Source organism: Triticum aestivum, chromosome 7D (genome assembly GCF_018294505.1).
Source record: "Triticum aestivum cultivar Chinese Spring chromosome 7D, IWGSC CS RefSeq v2.1, whole genome shotgun sequence".
NCBI lineage: Eukaryota > Viridiplantae > Streptophyta > Magnoliopsida > Poales > Poaceae > Triticum > Triticum aestivum.
In genome coordinates this window covers 253043657-253063870 of record NC_057814.1, presented here as the reverse complement: position 1 = coordinate 253063870, position 20214 = coordinate 253043657, and positions in this window count along the sequence as shown.

Sequence of the window (20214 nt, the reverse complement as noted above, 5' to 3'; positions counted from 1 at the left end):
TAAGTATCAAACACATAGATAGGCGCAGTCTACAATATGATTAACAGGCTGTGCCATTATGTAATCAGTAGCAAACTAAATTAAGCCAAGCAACGTAATTGAACAATTTTGCAATAAGTGGCTAACTAAAATTCCGAGAAGCAGGTAACTGAACTTACGCTAGTTCTTTGTACAGGCACACTGCAACTTCTTTTTCGCTTACAAGGTTGTACGAAGGAGTCCATGGCATCAATTGCTTGGATACGCAGTCCCAATACTTCTTTCTTCCCACACTGCATGGGTAAGTCGAATGGTTAATCTGGTAAGATGGTGCGTCCTTGATATGTTATATGAGGACGTGTAGTCAGACTAGTTGTAGCCAAACACATCACACTGGCTTTTACTGTATATTTCATGTGATTACTTTTGGCATATCGAGATCTAAGCAATCTACAATAGGATGAAAAGACTGGCATCCTTCACATTATTGGCGAACTCAGTTCATAGAAACAAGCAATTCAACCATTCTGTGGGTAAATCAAAAGCGCCACTGGAATATTTTTCACTATCCAATCATACACGCAAAAAGGGGCGACGCCACCATAGGGGCTGGTATGGGCGGCCGCCTCAGGTGGCTGGAAAGTGTGCACCTAGTTTGAGTCGTCCAGGTTGGCCCACGCTAGTTTTGTTCGTCCCAACGCACGAGCAGGCAATGTAAAAAATGAAGAAAAATGTTTCAATTTGGATGGGCCAATAACATAAGTGCAAGGCAGGCCCTATAGCAGGCTCGCGGCCCAAACGAGCGCCTCCCATATCGATCGACAGCAGGAAAAATCCCAATTCATTCGCTCCAGCCTCCAGTCTGGTTCGCTCCTAACCTAGCCGCCGCTGGACAGACCGACACAGCACTTCCTCGCGCCCTCGTTGGAGGGCGGTCGCCGGGCTTCAAGCGAACGGAAGGACAAGAAGATGAAGATCCAACCCTGGGTGTAGCCTGCGTGGGAGGCAGCGGCGGCAGCACGGGCATGGCATCGAGCTTGCGCAAACGGACAGTCGCAGCTTGCAAGAGTAGCATGCGCAACGAGCAGGTACATCACATCCCTGATTATATCTAATTCAACTCTTCAATTTCTGGCCAATAGTTAAACCTGACGGTGTTGTAAAACTGCTTGTATGTAGGGAATCTATGAGAAAATGAAACCAATTTCTACTTATTTTATAACTCCCCCAATCAATACTGAACTGACTGAATCTGATGTATCTAATCAAGTTTCCGGTGCAAACATACAAGCTCATGTTGTTCTTGAGCCTGAAGTGTCTAATGAACAGACTGCTAATGAAGGATTTGATGCAAACATTTTACATGCTCCTGGTGATGAACATATAGTGTCTAATGAGGGATCTAATGCAAGCATTTTGCAAGCTCATTGAAGGATTTAGTGTCTAATGATGATCTACTATGTTGAGAGAGACAGAGATTTGCAGGCATTGATGACAAGCAAATTATAGTGCATTTTCATAGCTTGAGGAAACGTCGAGGCCATCTACCAGAAAGTCCCCGTATCATGACAACATAGCATAAATACTTTTCTAATCTGTTGTTTGAAACTATTGCCATACTTGTGCAGGATAGATATATTGATATGCAGTTTGCGCACTGGTTATACGTGCAATTACACTTCGATATTTTCAGCCAGAGAACGAATAATTCAAGCAGGTACAGACCATGTTTGTAGTCCTTGTACACCATGTTGCATTTTGTGTTTTTTGGTGCTTGCATCATTTAGTGTTTATAATCTGAACTACTTTGGATCATTAGCTGGTTTTCAAAGTGCATGTAGCTTCACATTTCTCAAGTTATGTTGATTTCCGGAGTGCAAGTGCCTTCGTATTTTTTAAGTTAAATGTTCGCCCCTGGTAACTTGAATTCGTGGATCAGCCACTGCACACAAATCATACACGAATGCCAGTACGAATTAAATGAAATGCAGGGACTTACGCTAGCTCGTTGTACAGGCTCACTGCAGCTCTGCTTGCGCTTGGGATGTTCCATGTACAAGTCCATGTTACCACTTGCTTGGATGTGCAGGCCTTGTGCTCCTTGCATCCCCCTCTGCATTTTTGACACGGCGAATGGTTGATCAAATAAGAGGAATCGACCTTGATGTTGTACCGGAGGACAGATACTTACAAGGTTATACGGGTGTGCAGGATGTGTACCAGATCCCGTAGCGCCGTCATGCTTCGCTAAAAAATGGATTTGCTTGTTTCAGATGATATCTCCAGAAGAAATAAGAGTTAAAGTCAGAGTTGCATAGGCGTGTAAGCTAAGAGAGCAGTGAAAGGATATCCAAACATCGTCGGAACAGTGCACAAGGGAGTGATGTGTGGATACCTAGTTCGGGCCGGCGTTTGGGCATGCTCGCCTAGCTAGAGTGCGGGTCACTTCAGAGCCGTTGAGGGTGATGCGCTGGCGTTGGCTGGCCGCGCACGGATGCAGATCTTGAGTGGCAGCGGAGCGCTACGATGCGGTGGACGAGACCGTTGGTGAAGCCCCAACGGCCTCGGGGGGCGGAGGTGCGACGATGTGCTCGGTGAAGTAGCCCCGGTGAGCTGGGAGACGGCGTCGGTGAAGCGCACCTGATGCGGTGGAACTCGGTGTCTGTGAGGCACGTCGGTTGCGGCGGCCGACGTTGTCGGTGGACCACCCGGTGCGGTGGACGAGGGCGTAGATGAGGTAGCTCCGGTGCGGTGGTGAAGCGCGACCGTCGTCTTCGTCGTCGTCGTCCGGCACAGAGGTGGGGAACGGTGGGGAAAGAGACGAGACGAGGGGCGATTCGAGGGTTGGCGGCGAATTAGGGATTTGAGCAATCTGGGCGCGGAAGGGGACGGTGGAGAAGAGAGATTTTGCAGGGCTGGAATTGGGGCCGCCAGATATTTCAATCCGAAACGTGGAAGCGCGAACTTATATTGTCGTCGTCCTTTTTTTGGGGGGGAGGGGGGTGGGTGGCTGGGTGCTACGCGTCCGTCCGACACACGCGACCACCCCGACAGGACTATGCTTCGGTGCCTTAAGGCACCTGCCTTTGTGTCCATGACATGTGGGCCCAACAGGTGGCTGGCCCACATGTCAGTGACCCAAAGGCAGTTGCCTTTAAGGCACCGAAGCAGCGTCCACCCCGACACGACCCTGGTCTGCCTGGTGCGCCTACATTTGAGAATGCAAACGAATCTTCTTTCATTTGCAAACGAATCTGTATGTATTACCATGCCCGTGTTTTCCTTGCAATAATTAGTCATTCGAAACGAGATACTCCATCCGTTCACTTTTGTAAGTCGTTTCAGACAACTTAAAATGAACTGTTTTGCACATTGTCTGAAATGTCTTCAAGGTCTTATAAAAGTGAACAGAGGGAGTACTATAAATTAATTAATGAGGAGTTATTTGAAAAAAAATCGAAACGGTACCCACGCTAACGTGGATTAGAGTGTGTGTCACATAATTAGTTATTTGAATTAGAGTGTGTGTCACGTAGTTAGTTATTTGAATTAGAGTGTGTGTCACGTAGCGATCTCCAATTCTAACGTGGATTTCGCATTTCACTGTATCCACGCTACTTTTTTAATACAAATTCATATGTATATGATGAACACCATGGTAGTGAGAAAACTTTTGGATGGATTCAAACATATGACCTACAAAATAGCACAACAAACTGAGTCAATGTCAACTTTTCGAAACTTAGTATGGCACGAATTCGAAATAATTACCCGTATGCCTGGTCCTCGGTTCAAATCTTACAATGTACACCGAATTGAAACATCGATATTAAGTCTCGTACTATGTACATTCAAATGTTGTTTTTAGCCCCCCCCCCCCGCACAAACGCTACATACTTCCTGTATCGGTCAATCTTCCTCTCCTAACCACCTTAGGAAGCTATCGGTTTCCAACACACGTTCATTCTTTCTCTCCATGTTTCGATCTCTAAGTCTCTCAACTACACAACCCCTTTTTCCACTCTGTTACCAAATGTATTTACCTCACACACCCGCCATTGCACCCCATGCCGAGCTCTCTCTCTCTCTCCCCCTCTCCCTCTCACCCTCTCGCGCTAAATACATGCATTGCCTATCTAGCCCCCCCAACCTCTCGTGCGCACGCACGCACGTTGTATATCTAGGTCACTCCCTCGAGACTGTCTCACTCTTTCTTCCGCACGGCGGGCCACACTCGCTCAATCTCGCTCTCTTTATCTGAGTCTCGTTTAACCTCGTTTTCTTTCACACACAAATGATATATCTCCCTGTTCGGGCCTCGATCGACACACTCTATACTCTCTCACGCAGATTGTCTATCTAGGTCAGTCCATCCAAGCCGCCGCCACTCTTTCGACCTCATGGTGGGCCACGCTCACTCAATCTCTCTCTCTTCTCTCTCTCCGTATGTCTCGATTGACCTCGCTCTTTCTCGGACAAAAACGATATATCACCATGTTTGAGCCCAATTCGACCTATTCACATTGTATACTCTCTCACGCACATCGTCTATCTAGGTCACTCTCTCCAACCCGTCTCACTCTTTTGATCGCACGGCGACCCTATGTGATCGGTTGACCTTGCTTCCTCCCACGCACAAAATATATCTACACGTCTGTGACTGGATCATCTCTCAAGCTCTATCTTACAGCCCTCACCCTTGCCAAAAAGCTCAATCGGACAATATCTCTCCAGAGCATATATATTTGTTCAATGAATGTCGGACCACACTCACTTTGTCTCTCTATCTATATGTCTCTCGATTGACCTCGCTTTCTCACACCGTATCTTCCACGCGTTGAAGCTACTACCTCTCCATCCCTCGCAAAGCCGGAGCTATTTACATTGCGAGGGGCACTCCAACCTTGGATTAATTTGTGTAGGCATTTATTCCGATCGGTTTAGATTATATTTTCGTAGCATTCGGCCCACAACTACTCCAAACACCGTTGCAACCCACGCAACTCCCCTAGTTGATTTCCCTCTGGCTCGGTCATCGCTCTCTCGCACGTCCTTTCTCGCCTTCAACGTCGCACCATGGTATTATTGAAAAAACTATGTTGTTCTCTTTAATTATTATAAATAAGCTACAAAACTACACACCGATAGTCCACTTGGAATGGAACAAATTTCGACCCACAAATTAAAGTGCTACAAACTACACACCGAGGGGCCCACATGTCATGAAACAAATTTGGACCCATATACAAATTAAAAAATAAAGGACGAGGATCGAACATGCGACCGGGCCTTCAAGCCGCACGTCAATAGGCAACATACGTAGAATAGCAATGTTTGTTGTACCCCCTTTGTTCACATAATGTTTTTATATTACCACAGCCTAATTAATGGATAACATGTAATATTATTTTTAGTACTATTCGCCTTCACTTACTGGTGGGTTCCATGTGTGCTCTCTCTCTCCTCCCCTTCTGCGTTTAGACGCACGGGCAAACACGAAGAACTCGCGGGCGATGTTGCCGTTGACCATATCTGGACGCGTTCACAAGTCACGACACCAGTTTCACGTACTAGCAGCACTAGTCAGTGTGTTCGTGCAATGCACGTTAATTTGGAAGTATATATTAAGTGCATGCGGATATTAACTACTAGGATATTATTTGCGTGTTGTCATGTGATTAGCACTATTTTTGGCATGAAATTAACTGCACGCTAAACGTGTTGAGCGCTCGACATTGAAGCAGTCTAGGTCGTTGGATGACAAGGAATACATGTGGCTTGATGACGTTTTATATTTAATTTGATACGGCTCTAGCGAACATTCAATCGATCAAACCATAGATTTTGTTCAGTCTGATTCCGACTTTAAATTATATGACGATCGATATAAAATAAACGGAAATGATAAACGTTCAGATTTTAAGCATGGCAATCCGAACGTTTTTCATGGCAAATTTAGATTACGCGGCGGCGGCGGCGGCGTCTTGCGGTGGGAAGCGGCTCCTCTGCCGTGCTCTATGTGTAGTAGGGCCACTGACCGACGGCGACGGAGGCGTCTTGCGCCATTGTTGGCGTACTCCTGGACGTTGGCCTAGCTTCAAGAAAGGCCAAAATGTTCTGGACTTCAGAGCGAGTCAACTGGTGGGAGGAGGTGACTGGCGTTGGTGCAAGGAAGCGGTCGACGGCGGCCATCCATGCCGCTGAGGGGGGCACTGGCACCCGCGTGGGGACATGCGCTGTCAACAGCGCGGCGGAGACATTCGTGTGCACGGGCACTGGCACGGGCACGCACGTCAGTGCACGCGCAGGCGCATGCGCTGGCAGGTGCACGGGCGTGCGCGTTAGTGCACGCGCAGGCGCATTCGCTGGCAGATGCACGGGCGCGTGAAAGTCGGCGGGGACCTCGTGGAACCCTGTGGGAACAAGCTCGGCGACAATGTGCGGCTCGCAGCCCATCAATGCCACGGGGATGGGCGCTGGCGCAGTCGGGGCGACGGGAGCCGGAACGGGAGCGGGGACAGGCGCGGCGTCTTCCCGCAAGGCCAGTTCAAGATCGTCCCAAAGCGCCTTATGTTCTTGAGACTCCGGCTGGGTGTCTTCCTCAGGAAACTGGAACACTAAGGGCAGACCATCATGATGTGGCATGGCGTACGTTTAGGTCAGGCTAGTTGGAGGTAGACGACAGGAGAATCGGAGATGAAGAAAGAAGATTGTAGCGATACCGAGTAGTGCAGGGTTGATTTTAAACTGCAGCGCCGACGACATTAAAAGTGGGAGAAGTTGGGAAGGGCTGGCCTCCCGGTGAGCCTGCACAGTGGTCTGCTCGCACGCCTCCCTGTCAGCCGGCGCAGCGGTCTGCTCGCACACCTCCCATCTACTCATCACACGCTTGCTCGGACGGCACCAGCGATGAGAAGCGGGGACTCGTGGCGGCACGAAACGCCCACGGTTTCAATAGTGAAAACGTTCGCCTTAACATGACACGTCTTTGTTCCAAAATACCTTGGCTCTTCATTTGTGCAACTTGTCATAAGCAGCTTGTCTCAAATTGAAGAAAAAACTTACGGAGTAATATTTGTGCCATATCACGTGACCATGCTCAGTTTCAAGAATTCATGCTCACTTTTGGATTTTCTAAAATTTAAGATCCAGGATTCGAAACAATATCATAACCTGCATCATGCAATAAATTTTCAAGCCGTACATCTGTCCTGTTGTATTTCTTAAGAAAGGATTTGGTCAAACATTTTTGCTTAATTAGACTTCAGACAAGTTATATATGCAGAGTAAAGGATAATCCCTCCGTACCAGTGCATTGCCTGATATATTAACTCAAGTACTGGCATGAACAAAACAGGGCTCAATTATGTGCTCATCCTGGTGTAGTAGTAGTCTAGGCAATGCAGTTGACGGGTGACTTGACGAGGGCGGCCGAGGGAATTGAAACCATGCTCGCACGGTAGGTAACATTGTCTAGTTACTAAAGCATCCCTCCGTTGTTCATCGGTAGTCCATTATGGACCCGGGGACATGAGGGGAATTTCCTAGGGCCTGGAATTCTGGCCGCCAGATATTTCGACTTGAAACGTCTGAGGCTCGACTGGTTGGGGTTGCCTAATGTGCGTACCACGCAGCCACCGAAGGACACGAGCCCGGTTTTTTTAGGATCAACACCAAGCCAAGGTCTGGCTGGTACGCCGTTGGGTCCTACCATTCGAGAATACGAAAGGAACCTTTTAAATTGTCGAACGAATCTATGTGTATTACAAATACCCCGTATTTTCCTTGCAAATACTAATCTCAACGTGGTAATCGATTTATGACGAGTTGTTGAATTAGAGTGAGTTTGTGATATAGTGATCTCAACGTGGATTTCACATTTCATGGTATCCCTAGTAAGTTTTCCAATGCAAATTCACAAATTTAAAAGATGAACAATATGGAGGTGAGAAAACTTTGTATGTATCAAGCATATGGACCACACACACACAGAGAGACACACATGCACGAACACCAACAACAATCCAATAAGTATAGTGCATCTATTTTTCCAAACCATGCATGTATGACACGAATTCAAAAATACTCCTTCTATTCCTAATTATTAGTCTTTTAGAGAGTTCAACAAGTGACTACATACGGAGCAAAATGAGTGAACCTAGACTCTAAAATATGTCTATATACATCTGTATGTGCCGGTCCATTTGAAGCCTCTAAAAAGACAAATATTTAGGAACGAAGGGAGTAAAATGTAAGATATCCATGGTCCTCAGTTCAATATTTAAAATGAACATGAAACTGAAACATGAATATTAAGTCTAGTACTACAGTACATGCAAATGTTGTGTTTAGGCGAGCTATCACTACTGGAATCAGGGGATTTTGCCGTCTGCCAGTTCTTTGCCGTCCGCTAGCAGACGGCAAAGAAGGTCTTTGCCATCAGCTACCAAAAAGCAGACGGCAAACAACTGGCAGACGGCAAAGAAGGTCTTTGCCATCTGTCAATTCTTTGCCGTCTGCTGGCTGACGGCAAAGAATCTTTGCCGTCAGCTGGCTGATGGCAAAGAGAGAGGTGGCCCCCACTAACGAGCCGATTAGAAAAAACTTAACGGCCCCCCTCTTTGCCGTCTGCTAGACGGCAAAGATAAAAAAAGCGGACGGCAAAGGCTTGGCCGACGGCAAAGGCTAACTAACCTAACCTAACTAACGGCCCGATCGAGCCCCCCCCCCCCCGCCCGTTACTCCTCTCTGTTTCTCTCCCTCTCTCCTCCCCGACGCCATGCCACCAGATCCACCCACCGCCGCCCGGCGCTGCCCCCGCCACCGCCCCCGCTCCCGCTTGCCCCGTCCCCACCCCACCCGTCGATGCCCCGTCGCCCTACCATCCCACCGTCCGGCGCCGCCCCCGCCCCCGCTTGCCCCGTGGCCCCACCACCCCGCCGCCCCCACCCCACCCGCCGACGCCCCGTCGCTCCACCATCCAGGCGCCCCGGCGCGCCACCCACGTCGCCGGCCCACCCGCCCCACTGCCCCGACCGTCCCATTGCTCCGGTGAGTTTTTTTTTCATTTTTTTGCTGTTTAATTGTTAGTGATAGATTTAGTGCTAGATATGTGTTATATAGTGTTAGTGTTAGAAGAAAAGAAGAAAAGAAGTAGAAGAAAAAAGAATATGTAGAAGAAAAGAAGAAGAAGAAGAAGAAGAAGAAGAAGAAGAAGAAGAAGAAGAAGAAGAAGAAGAAGAAGAAGAAGAAGAAGAAGAAGAAGAAAAGAAGTAGAAGAAGAAGAAGAAGAAAAGAAGAAAAGAAAAGAAGTAGAAAAAAGATGAAAAAAGAAGAAGAAGAAGAAAAGAAGTAGAAGAAGAAGAAAGGAAGAAAAGAAAAGAAGTAGAAAAAAGATGAAAAAAGAAGAAGAAAAGAAGTAAAAGAAGTAGAAAAAAGATGAAAGAAGAAGAAGAAGAAGAAGAAGAAGAAAGGAAAGAAGAAGAAGAACAAGAAGAAGAGAAAGAAAGAAGAAGAAGGATAGAAGGAAACACCCCGACCCCCTGACCCCAACACCACACCCCGACCCCCTGACCCCCCTGACCCCGACACCCCGACCCCGACACCACACCCGGACACCCCGACCCCGACACCACACCCCGACACCCCGACCCCCTGACCCCCTAACCCCGACACCCCGACCCTGACACCACACCCCGACACCCCGACCCCGACACGACACCCCGACCCCCTGACCCCGACACCCCGACACCGACACCACACCCCGACACGACACCCCGACCCCCTGACCCCGACACCCCGACCCCGACACCAGACCCCGACACCCCGACCCCGACACGACACCCCGACCCCGAAACAGCACCCCAACCCCGACACGGCACCCCGACACCGACACGACACCCCGACCCCCGACACCTCCCGAAAAGGTGCTCTTTAGCCGTCCAGAGGTCGACGGGGTCATATATTTGTGATTATGAGTTAGGTCATATATTTTTCGATTTTGTTATGAAAAACATCATATATAATTGTGTTGATCGGGTAGATTTAAATGTGCAGTTGTTTCATCGCTGCGAGGTTTGGTGTTCGACGACCTCGTCGTGCGTTTAACGAGCTCTGCCCCTTCGTTCATGGGTGAGCACAAATGACATGTCCTCCTCCCCAATTAATTATTTGCTCTGTTCCGGTGTTCGTGCCAATGAAACTTGATAGCTAACTATATATGTGTCTTGAATCATCAGTATGCGTAACCAATATGTGTCTCCCGTTCGAAAGCGTTATAGTTATAAATATGCATGCATTTGCATATTTATAACCTTGATTCTTTCGAATTGTCCAACGCTATCCATGGACAGCCCGAGTATGTGTAGATTGGGTTCGTTTTCCCATATGCTTTGCTCCGGATCCGACGCATAAATTTCGTCAGTGTCTCCCCTGTTCTTTTCCGGGTACACATCCTCTCTGTTTATTGCAGAGACGTGTATCAGGAGAACAGCGGGGAGGTGCTGCCGAAATTTTGCGTCGGATCCGGAGCATAGCATGGGAAAATGAACCCAATCTACACATACTCGGGTGGGATTATGACCTATCATTACCTATTAGAGTGTAGGTTGCATGGACGTAATAAAATTGACAAAGTAGATCAACTGATGAATATATACATGGTGAATTATATATATATTTGTTGTGTGTCCAGTAGCTCTGAAAGTCAAGATGAGTGATCGTGCGTGGATGTATACCGGTCACACTGGTCAGAACAAATGGAGCGCTGAATGGTTCACAAAAACCAAGGGGTTTGTGCAAGCCGCATTTGAAAATGTCCAGAGGAAAACCTGGTGCCCCTGTTTCCGGTGCGGCAATTGGGAAAAGAGGACAGAGGATGAAATGGGCAAACACCTGCAGAAGAGTGGTTTTACGCCCGATTATACGGTGTGGACATATCATGGTGAGTCTTCCCAACGTGACAGAGCTGAGGTGGATCATCGTCGCACCGACGAGCATGGTACCGGGATGGAAAACATGGTGCAAGACAATGATGATGCTCGGGATTCGGACGAGGAGATGGAGGAATCTGCAAAGGCCTTCAATGAAATGTTGGAGTCTTCAAAACGTCCGCTCCACGAGCACACTGAGCTTTGTCAGTTGGATGCCATCTCACAAGTAATGGCTCTGAAGGCTCAGTTCAACTTGGGCAGAGAATGCTACGACGCAATAATGACAGTATTTGGACGCTTTCTACCCAAAGGCCATGTAATGCCTGCAAACCTGTACCAGTCGGACAAAATCCTCCGTGCACTGAAGATGCCCTATGAGAAGATACATGCCTGTGAGAAAGGATGTGCCTTATTTAGGCTTGACTATGCGGACTTGAACTATTGTCCCATTTGCAAGTCTTCCAGGTATGTTGTGGTAGACAACGGTATGGGTGAGAAGACACAGACCAAAATCCCCGTTAGTGTTCTTCGGTATATGTCAATCGTACCAAGACTTGAACGTCTTTTCATGGTCGAAGAGACGGCCAGACAGATGACATAGCACAAAACAGGCAAAAGAACCGAACTAGATGCAGATGGGAATCTGATGATGGTACACACATCGGATGGTGTTGCGTGGAAAAAGTTTGATGAATTACATGCTGACAAAGCGGCAGATCCGAGGCATCCTCGAGTCGGCATCAGCACAGATGGGTTCAGTGTGTTTGGTATGACGGCAACCAATACAGTTGTTGGCCCGTATTTGTCTTTCCACTCAATCTCCCCCCGGACAGATTATGCAAAGAAAGAACATTTTCCTGACGTTGATAATTCCAGGGCCCAACTATCCGGGGGAAAATATGAATGTGTACATGCAGCCGCTTAAGGACGAATTGCAAGAAGCCTGGGATAATAGGTTCAATACATACGCCGCCTATAGCAAACGGAACTTCATAATGCGTGTCTGGTACATGTACTCGACGCATGACTTGCCGGCGTATGCGCTATTCGTTGGCTGGTGTGTGCATGGAAGGTTCCCGTGCCCCACATGCAAGGGAGCTCTTGAGTTTCGTTGGCTTCAGGTCGGTCGCAAGTTTTCTTGCTTCGACATGCATAGATAGTTCCTGGATCCTCGCCATAAGTTCAGGAAAGACAAGAAGAACTTCATCAGAGGTAGAGTTGTTAAAAACTCTGCACCACCTGCGTTGACAGGCCAACAGACCCTGGATCAGTTAAATGCTCTCGAGCCTGATCTAGAGCGTCCAGGGTACTTCAAGGGGTATAATTCTAAGCACGCCTGGACTCACAAGACATGCTTATGGGATCTGTCTTACTTCAAAGACCTCCTTTGCCCACACAACATCGACGTGATGCACACTGAGAAGAATATCGCCGAGGCACTTTTTGGTACATTGTTTGGCATAGATGGGAAGTCAAAGGATAATACTAAGGCTAGAGTCGATTTGGAGGTGCTATGTGATAGGCCGTTACAAAACATGAAAGAACCGAAAGGAAAGCAGAACTGGACAAAGCCAAAGGCATGGTTCAATCTTGGAAGGCCAGCTATGAGGGAAATTATCTTGTGGGTGAAAATGCAGTTGATGTTCCCCGATGGGTATGCAGCGAATCTAAAGAGGGGAGCGAGTCTTGATAAATTGAAGATATTTGGTCTCAAGAGTCATGATTGGCACATATGGATTGAGCGGGTAATGCCGGTGATGTTGCGTGGCTTCATCCCTGAGGATGAATGGCTAGTACTGGCAGAACTCAGCTATTTCTTCTGTGTTCTTTGCGCGAAAGAACTATCGCCTGGCGTGCTAGAAGAAATGGAAGAGTTGGCGCTGGAGTTGATCTGCAAGTTGGAGAAGATCTTTCCACCAGGCTTCTTTAATCCAGTGTAGCATTTGATTTTGCATCTCCCGACCGAGGCAAGATTGGGGGGCGTGCAAAATCGTTGGTGCTACCCAACTGAGAGGATGCAGAAGACGCTTCGACAAAAATGTAAAAATAAATGTAGAATTGAAGCATCGATGGCTGAGGCATTCATCACTGAGGAGGCAGCAAACTTCGTGACGACACACTATGAAGCCAAAAATCGTCATTTGCATAATCCGAAGCCTCGGTACAATGCTGACGAACCTCAAAAGGGCGGATCCAACCTCAGCCTACTCAAAGGGAATCTCGCACCAGCCAGTGGTTCGAAACCAGTATCTTTGGATAACAAAGAATGGCGGACCATTACGTTGTATATCTTCAACAACCTGACAGAAGTACGGCCGTACATCGAGTAAGTTCTTGGTACATTGTTTCACAACTTCTATTTCCTTTGAACTGCTCTTATTCCTGGATATTTCATACAGTCGATATGTCGCCATATTCTCATATGGAGCAGTAATCCAAAAGTATTCCATCGAAGAGTATGAGCTTCTCGCAAAGCAAGGAGGCGGCTATCCCGGTTTCATCTCTTGGTTCAAACAAACGGTAATTTCTATTAGACCATTTCATTACATTAGCTAATTTCTGCCTAATGCAACAACCCTTTCGTATTAAACTTGTAGGCTAATTCAGAGTCTATGGACGCCGAATTGAGACAAGTCGCTAATGGTTTTGACTATAAGGTCCGTTCATTTGACAAATACGACATCAACGGGTATCGCTTTCGTACCTATGGCAAAGAGCTATCTATGGCCGACCGAAAGTCTACAAATTGATGTGTATCTGCTATCGGCGAAGGAGGTACCGAGTATTATGGGAGAGTTGAAGCAATTTATGAACTTATATTCTATGGTGACAACCCACCGAATGTTGTACTCTTCAAATGTTATTGGTTTCAGCCGAAGGAGACTAGAAGGACACATGAACATATAGGGCTAGTTGAAATCAAACAAAGCACCCATTTAGATGTTCCTGATGTCTATATTATGGCTCAACAGGCGACCCAAGTATTCTATCTACCGTGGGCCTACCAAACTAATCCAAATGTGAAAGGTTGGGATGTCGTTTATGAAGTGCCGCCATGTGCTAGACTATCTCCCCCAAAGGAAGAGGATTATGAACCTCACATTAACCCAGACACATATGAAGGAGAATTCTTCCAAGAGACACGTCTTTCCAAAAAGCGTTTCAAGAACCGCTATACTTAACCCCAAAATATTGAAGTAGACAGCGATAGTGAATCCGACATCAACCCAGAGGAGGAACAAGAAGAGCCGGAACAAGAAGAGGTTACTGCTGCAGATGACCTGTCAATGCTTGACCGATTACGTCAAGGTGGCCTTCCACATGTTGATGCCACTGAACCCTATGAGCCTGTCATTGATTATAATGATGATAATGATTATGCATTTATTGATGATAGTGATCGAGATTATTAGTAGTGTTAGGTATATAATTTTTTATGTTGTACTTGATGATGATACACTTAAGTGATATACATATTATTATTCATGTCGGTATTTTTTATGTTGTACTAATTTCGTTACTCTTTGTCATGGCAGGTGTTGAAAGATGGTGGGCCCTGGTAAGTTTCTTCTAGTGTTTTGCTTAACAAATGCATAAAGACCTAGACTTAGCCTTATCTCCTCCCATAAGCTTACCACAATGACCTAGAGTTAGCTTCTTTTCCTCCAAAATGACTTAATAAGCTTACTGACCTCCAAAACCATCCATTTTACCTAAGTTAGCTCTAAAACGATCTATACTTAGCTTTGTTTCCTCCAAAATGACCTAAGTTAGCTCTAGTATGCTTAGTTAACTAGGTTTGCTCAATAATGACATGTACTTAGCGTACTTATGTCAAAAATGGCATAATTAGCTTAGTTAGCTCATAAACAATCCATTTTACCTAAGTTAGCTCTAAAATGACCCATTATACCTTAGTTAGCTCATAAATGATCCATTTTACCCAAGTTAGCTCTAAAATGACCCATTTTACCTAGACTAACTCCAAAATGATCCATTTTACCTATGTTAGCTCTAAAATGACCCATTTTACCTAGGTTAGCTCAAAAATGACCCATCTACCTAGGTTAGCTCCAAAATGATGCATTTTACCCAAGTTAGCTCTAAAATGACCCGTTTTACCTAGGTTAGCTCATAAACGATCCATTTCACCTAGGTTAGCTCACAAACGATCCATTTTACCTAGTTTAGCTCCAAAATGACCCATCACACCTAGGTTAGCTCTAAAATGATGCATTTTACCAAAGTTAGCTCATAAACGATCTATTTCACCTAGGTTAGCTCATAAACGATCCATTTCACCTAACTTAGCTCAAAAACGATCCATTTCACCTAGGTTAGCTCCAAAATGACCCATCTTACCTAGGTTAGCTCTAAAATGATGCATTATACCTAAGTTAGCTCATAAACGATATATTTCACCTAGGTTAGCTCATAAACGATCCATTTCAACTAAGTTAGCTCATAAATGATCCATTTCACCTAAGTTAGCTCATAAATGGCATATACTTCTTCTTCTAGTCACCTTTTTCTAACTTTCTTATTTGCCTTTTTGCAGATTTCATTCACTTCACGGAAGCTAGCTTGCTATGATGGAGTGCTTGTTTTTTCTTTCATTCTCCTCTAGTATTCTTCTAGCTTGCTATGATGGAACCTGCTATCTTGATGAAACTTTGCATTGTAATATGTATGGATGGAACAATGTGTATGTGCAACTTGCTATGTATGAATGGATGGAACTATATATGTATGCACGATGAAACTTATGTGATGGATATGTCATATGTTTGCTGTTAAATAGCCCTGTGAAATATATATATATATGTCATATATTTGCTGTGAAAATTGCTGGATTAAAAAAACAGAAAAAAGAGGCACATTTGCCATCGGCCGCTGATGGCAAAGGCGCCTTTGCCATCCGCCGCGGACGGCAAAGAAGCCACGCGGCAGCCACCTGTGCTCCCTGGGAGCTGACCCATTTGGTCAGTTTGCCTACAGCGGCGGACGGCAAAGGCTTTGCCTACAGTGGCAGACGGCAAAGACTTGTCCCGGAGTGACGTCCGGCTGACGTCATTCGGCGGACGGCAAAGGCCGGATGCTCTTTGCCGTCAGCGGCGGACGGCAAAGGCTGCCGTCAGCGGCGGACGGCAAAGGCTGCCGTTAGCCGCCTAACGGACTAACAGCACATTTATTGCCGTCGGCTTTCTTTCCCGTCCGCCGCTGATGGCAAAGGCCCCTTTGCCATCCGCTTCAGAAAGCAGATGGCAAAGAAGCTCTTTGCCGTAGCCTACTTTGCCGGAGCCTTTTGCCATCCGCGGCAGACGGCAAAGGCCTTTGCCGTCCGCCATCCTTGCCTTTGCTGTGGCAGACGGCAAAGTAGCTGATTCCTGTAGTGTATGATTGTCGGGGGTCAACCCCTCGACCTTAGATAAAATTGTGGAGCTCTGTTTAGGGTTGTTTAGATTATATTTGTCCCCACCCTCCCAACCACCGATTGGTTGTGCACCCCCACCCCTCCTCCCCGGGAGAATATCATGTGCCCCCATACCTTAGATGCTATATGCCGATACGAGTTGCTTGGAGCTTGTAGATCTGAGATATAGCAGCTCACATGATGTGTCTTAATATTTTTGCAGGAAACCTTGATGAGTTTGAGAATTGCACACAATTTTTACAAAAACTACTTAGATGCCCTTTGATCCCATATCCAACGACCTCGAAGCTCGTATCACCGTAGCATCTAAGATGAAGGAGGACATCATATTCTCCTGTATGTAAGAATATCATGTGCTACCACACCTTAGATGCTTTGGTGATACAAGCTCTTCAGAGGCGTTGGATTTGTGACCCAACACCTCCTTGGTGGTTCGAATGGTTTTTTGCAGAAAAGCCACAAAAGAGTTCGGCCACTGCTTACAAGCACAAAGACTGCTCACATGCCATTGGATCTCAGATCAAACGACCTCCAAGCTCGTATCACCGTAGCATCCAAGCTGCGATAGCACCTTATGTTTTCTCGCACAGGAGAGTATGAGGTGCTCCCGCACCGTAGATTCTATGGTGATACGAGTTCACTGAGATCTAACAGCCCACAGTAGGAGGTTTGAATGTTTTTGCAATATACGACTGATAGAGTTTGGGAAATGCGCAGAAAGTACAAGTACTACGCATGTACCATCTGATCACTTATCATACGACCTAGATGCTCATATCACCGTAGCGGTTAATTAAGCTATGGGAGCACCTAATATGAGCACCGGGGAGCCGTTGGATCGAAGATGCAGCGGCACACACGAGGCCTGAATGTTTTATTTGCAAAAAGAAACCTTTGGAGAGTTTGGAAATTGCGCATAATTACAAAGACTGCTCCCAAGCCATTGGATCTCACTTCCAATGGTGTAAAAACTCGTATCACCATAGTATCTAAGCTGCGGGGTGGATGTGATATTCTATGCCGCTGTCATTTTTGTTCGTAAACTTGCAAAATACGTGTAACTCATGCCGTTACTTGTCTAACCGCGCAAAGTATTTGTTCAAAAAAACCATCCTACACTGAAATATCGGAACAACACACGGGGGTCCCACTTGTCATTAATCAAATTTGGACCTAAAACTAACAAATCTGAAAGACGAGATTCGAACTGGCAACCTGGACTACAAAGCGTAAGTCGATAGCCTGAAAAAACGAACGGTTGTTGGCTTTGTCCCATAACTTGATTTTATACAGTACTTGCGTTGAGTAGAGTAGAGGGAGTGCCTCGTCAACACGTGCATGACCGTTGTCTCACTTACTAGTGGGTCCCAGGTCTGCGATCTCAATCTCTCTTCTCTCCATCGTCTAACCTTTGCACGGGCACACACGAAGAGCGGCGCTAGCTTGCCGTGGTGTTATTACAACTAAAAAAAGCTTGGAAAATAGAAGAATCGCCTAGAACAAGAGACGTTGTGGCTGGTCGAGACGGAGCTAACCACATCTATCTTCCATGCCACGTTTGCATGATGAAGCTGTGTGGCTAGTGGGGTCTTTTCGACCGACTGGCTGGGTCCCGAGGTCGAACCATAGGTACTACGTCTGATACAGTATATTTTTACACGCACATTTTTCCTCCGTGCCGAGACGTGGCACACCCTCCCGCGCGGTTTCGGGGTCCTCCCAAGTGGTGCACGCATATATTCTTCCTGACGTGGGACGCCCTACCGCGCGTTTTTTGGGTCCTCCTCGTCGTAGCACCGAAGCAAGTAAATGAGTCGTCAAATCACGAAAGACCACCTTTCCCGCCGAGTACATCAGTGAAGCACGGTGGCTAGCTAGTTGGGCTAGTTCGACCGAAAGGCCGCCGCCACATTTGTTTTTTCACCCCTTTTTTTATCTACTTGCCGGCAGGTAAATTTAAATATCCACCGCGGCGTTGCTCTGGTGTTTGGGTGTGGCAGGATTTTTAATTTTTTGATTGACGGGAGCAGGCGCGGCAGGATTTTTAATTTTTTGATTGACGGGAGCAGGCGCGGCAGCAATTAGTCACGATGACTACGCCTGTAAAAACCCACTGCTCCCTGATGTGAGAAGTCGTCGACTGGTGTTTTACCGTGGTGAAAACCAAAAGATTCCCCGCTCCCTCCGCCTTCCCGTAGATTGCATTGCCTTTCAGCCGTTTTGCCCCTTTGCTTCCTCTCCCCATTGCTTCTACCTGGTGCCATGGCGGCGCAGCAGATCACGGAGTCCGAGGTGAGCCTCCTGACACAGGAGCTCCATGTCAAGGATGCGGAGCTCAGGGCCAAGGACGTGGAGCTCCGTGAGCTCAAGGAGGAGAGGAGTGCCATGCTCCTCCATTATGTGCGGGAGTTCACGGAGCTTCAAAAGCGGCAGGCGTCCACCACAAAGATGCTCGAGGCGTCGGCGGCGTTGCTGTAGAAAGCGGGAGATACGATAGGCCGTCAGGGGAGCCGGCTAGAGCACGAGCGGGCCGATCGTGACGAGGTCCAGGATCGCCTCAGCCACTTGGTGAACCAAGTTGCCACGCACGTGTTGCGGCTGCGCGATGCCTACCGTCGTGCCAGCGCGATGATGCCGGCCGTCGGGCTAAACCCGTTCGACCACCCGGTCGACTTCAACGAGCTGCGGCTTCCTGACCTGGTCTCCTTCTTCACCTATATCTCCGAGGAGCTGAGCCGTCTCCGCGCGATGGTGGGGGCTGAGCTGGACAAGGAGGGGTTGCAGGCTGCCGTCGCCGTTGCCGGGCGAATCCTTTCAGGGCTCCGTCACCGGAATCCATTCGTGCCATTGGACGCCGTCTTTGACGAGCTGGCTCCCGTCGACCGGGAGCGGGCTCTGCGGGCGGTTGCACCCTGCATCACCAACATCGTGCGCCTCGAGAAGCAGAGGGACTTCGGTGGTGTTTAGGCGCCCTCTGCATGGGCATGTCCATGTCTCGGCGCAACATGACCGTTGGATGAAACTCAGACGGTGCAGATCAGTCACTGTAGCACAAAGCGTGTGGGTGTGTTTGGTTGCATTCTCATCTCAATATAGTTGTTTCCTCTTCGTGTATTTTTGTCAACCTACTAGTGTGGACTCATGCACCCTTCATGCACTCTGCCAAACACCCAAAAGTGGGTCGAGAAGGGAACTTTTGCTCCCATCCCGTGCACCCTTCATACACCCTGCCTAACACTATTTGTGGTTCATATGGTTCATGTTTCGTGGAGTACTGTAGCACCGTACTCTCCGTGTGCTGTGGACCTAGTTTTGTTAACATTGATCTCACCGTTCATTCTCGACCGGACAGTCAAAAAGCGGTACTATGTTACATATAGGAGTAGTTGACATGCGCACAACATCATTTGTTATCCTCATATCTTACTACACTAGCAACAAGATTGTGTAGTACTGACGTATGAACCACTGCACATGCCTAGTAGTAGGAGCACTGTGTATGTTCAAATGGCTGCCGTGTTTCGCACTCCTCCGTTGTAAGAGTGGAAACGCTTGCTGTAATCATTTTTTCTTCAGAAAAACAGTGGACACGCTCTACCGTGTGGATCCTCCTCTAGCCATGCACTAAATTACTCACTTTCGCCGACGTGTGGGACAGCCAGCACCTGGGTCCACCAGCCATGCACTAAATTACTCCGTAGTAGAGTGACGGTAGACTACCCCGATCGAACCGCCGCAGTAATGCCCAATGAGCCGTCAAATCACAAAACCCCCTCCTTTCCAGCAGTAAGTTGGACGGACGAAGCAACCATCATTTCACTCTTCTCTCTCAGCTTCCTCTCTTTAAGAAAACCCCCACTCGCTTCGCTT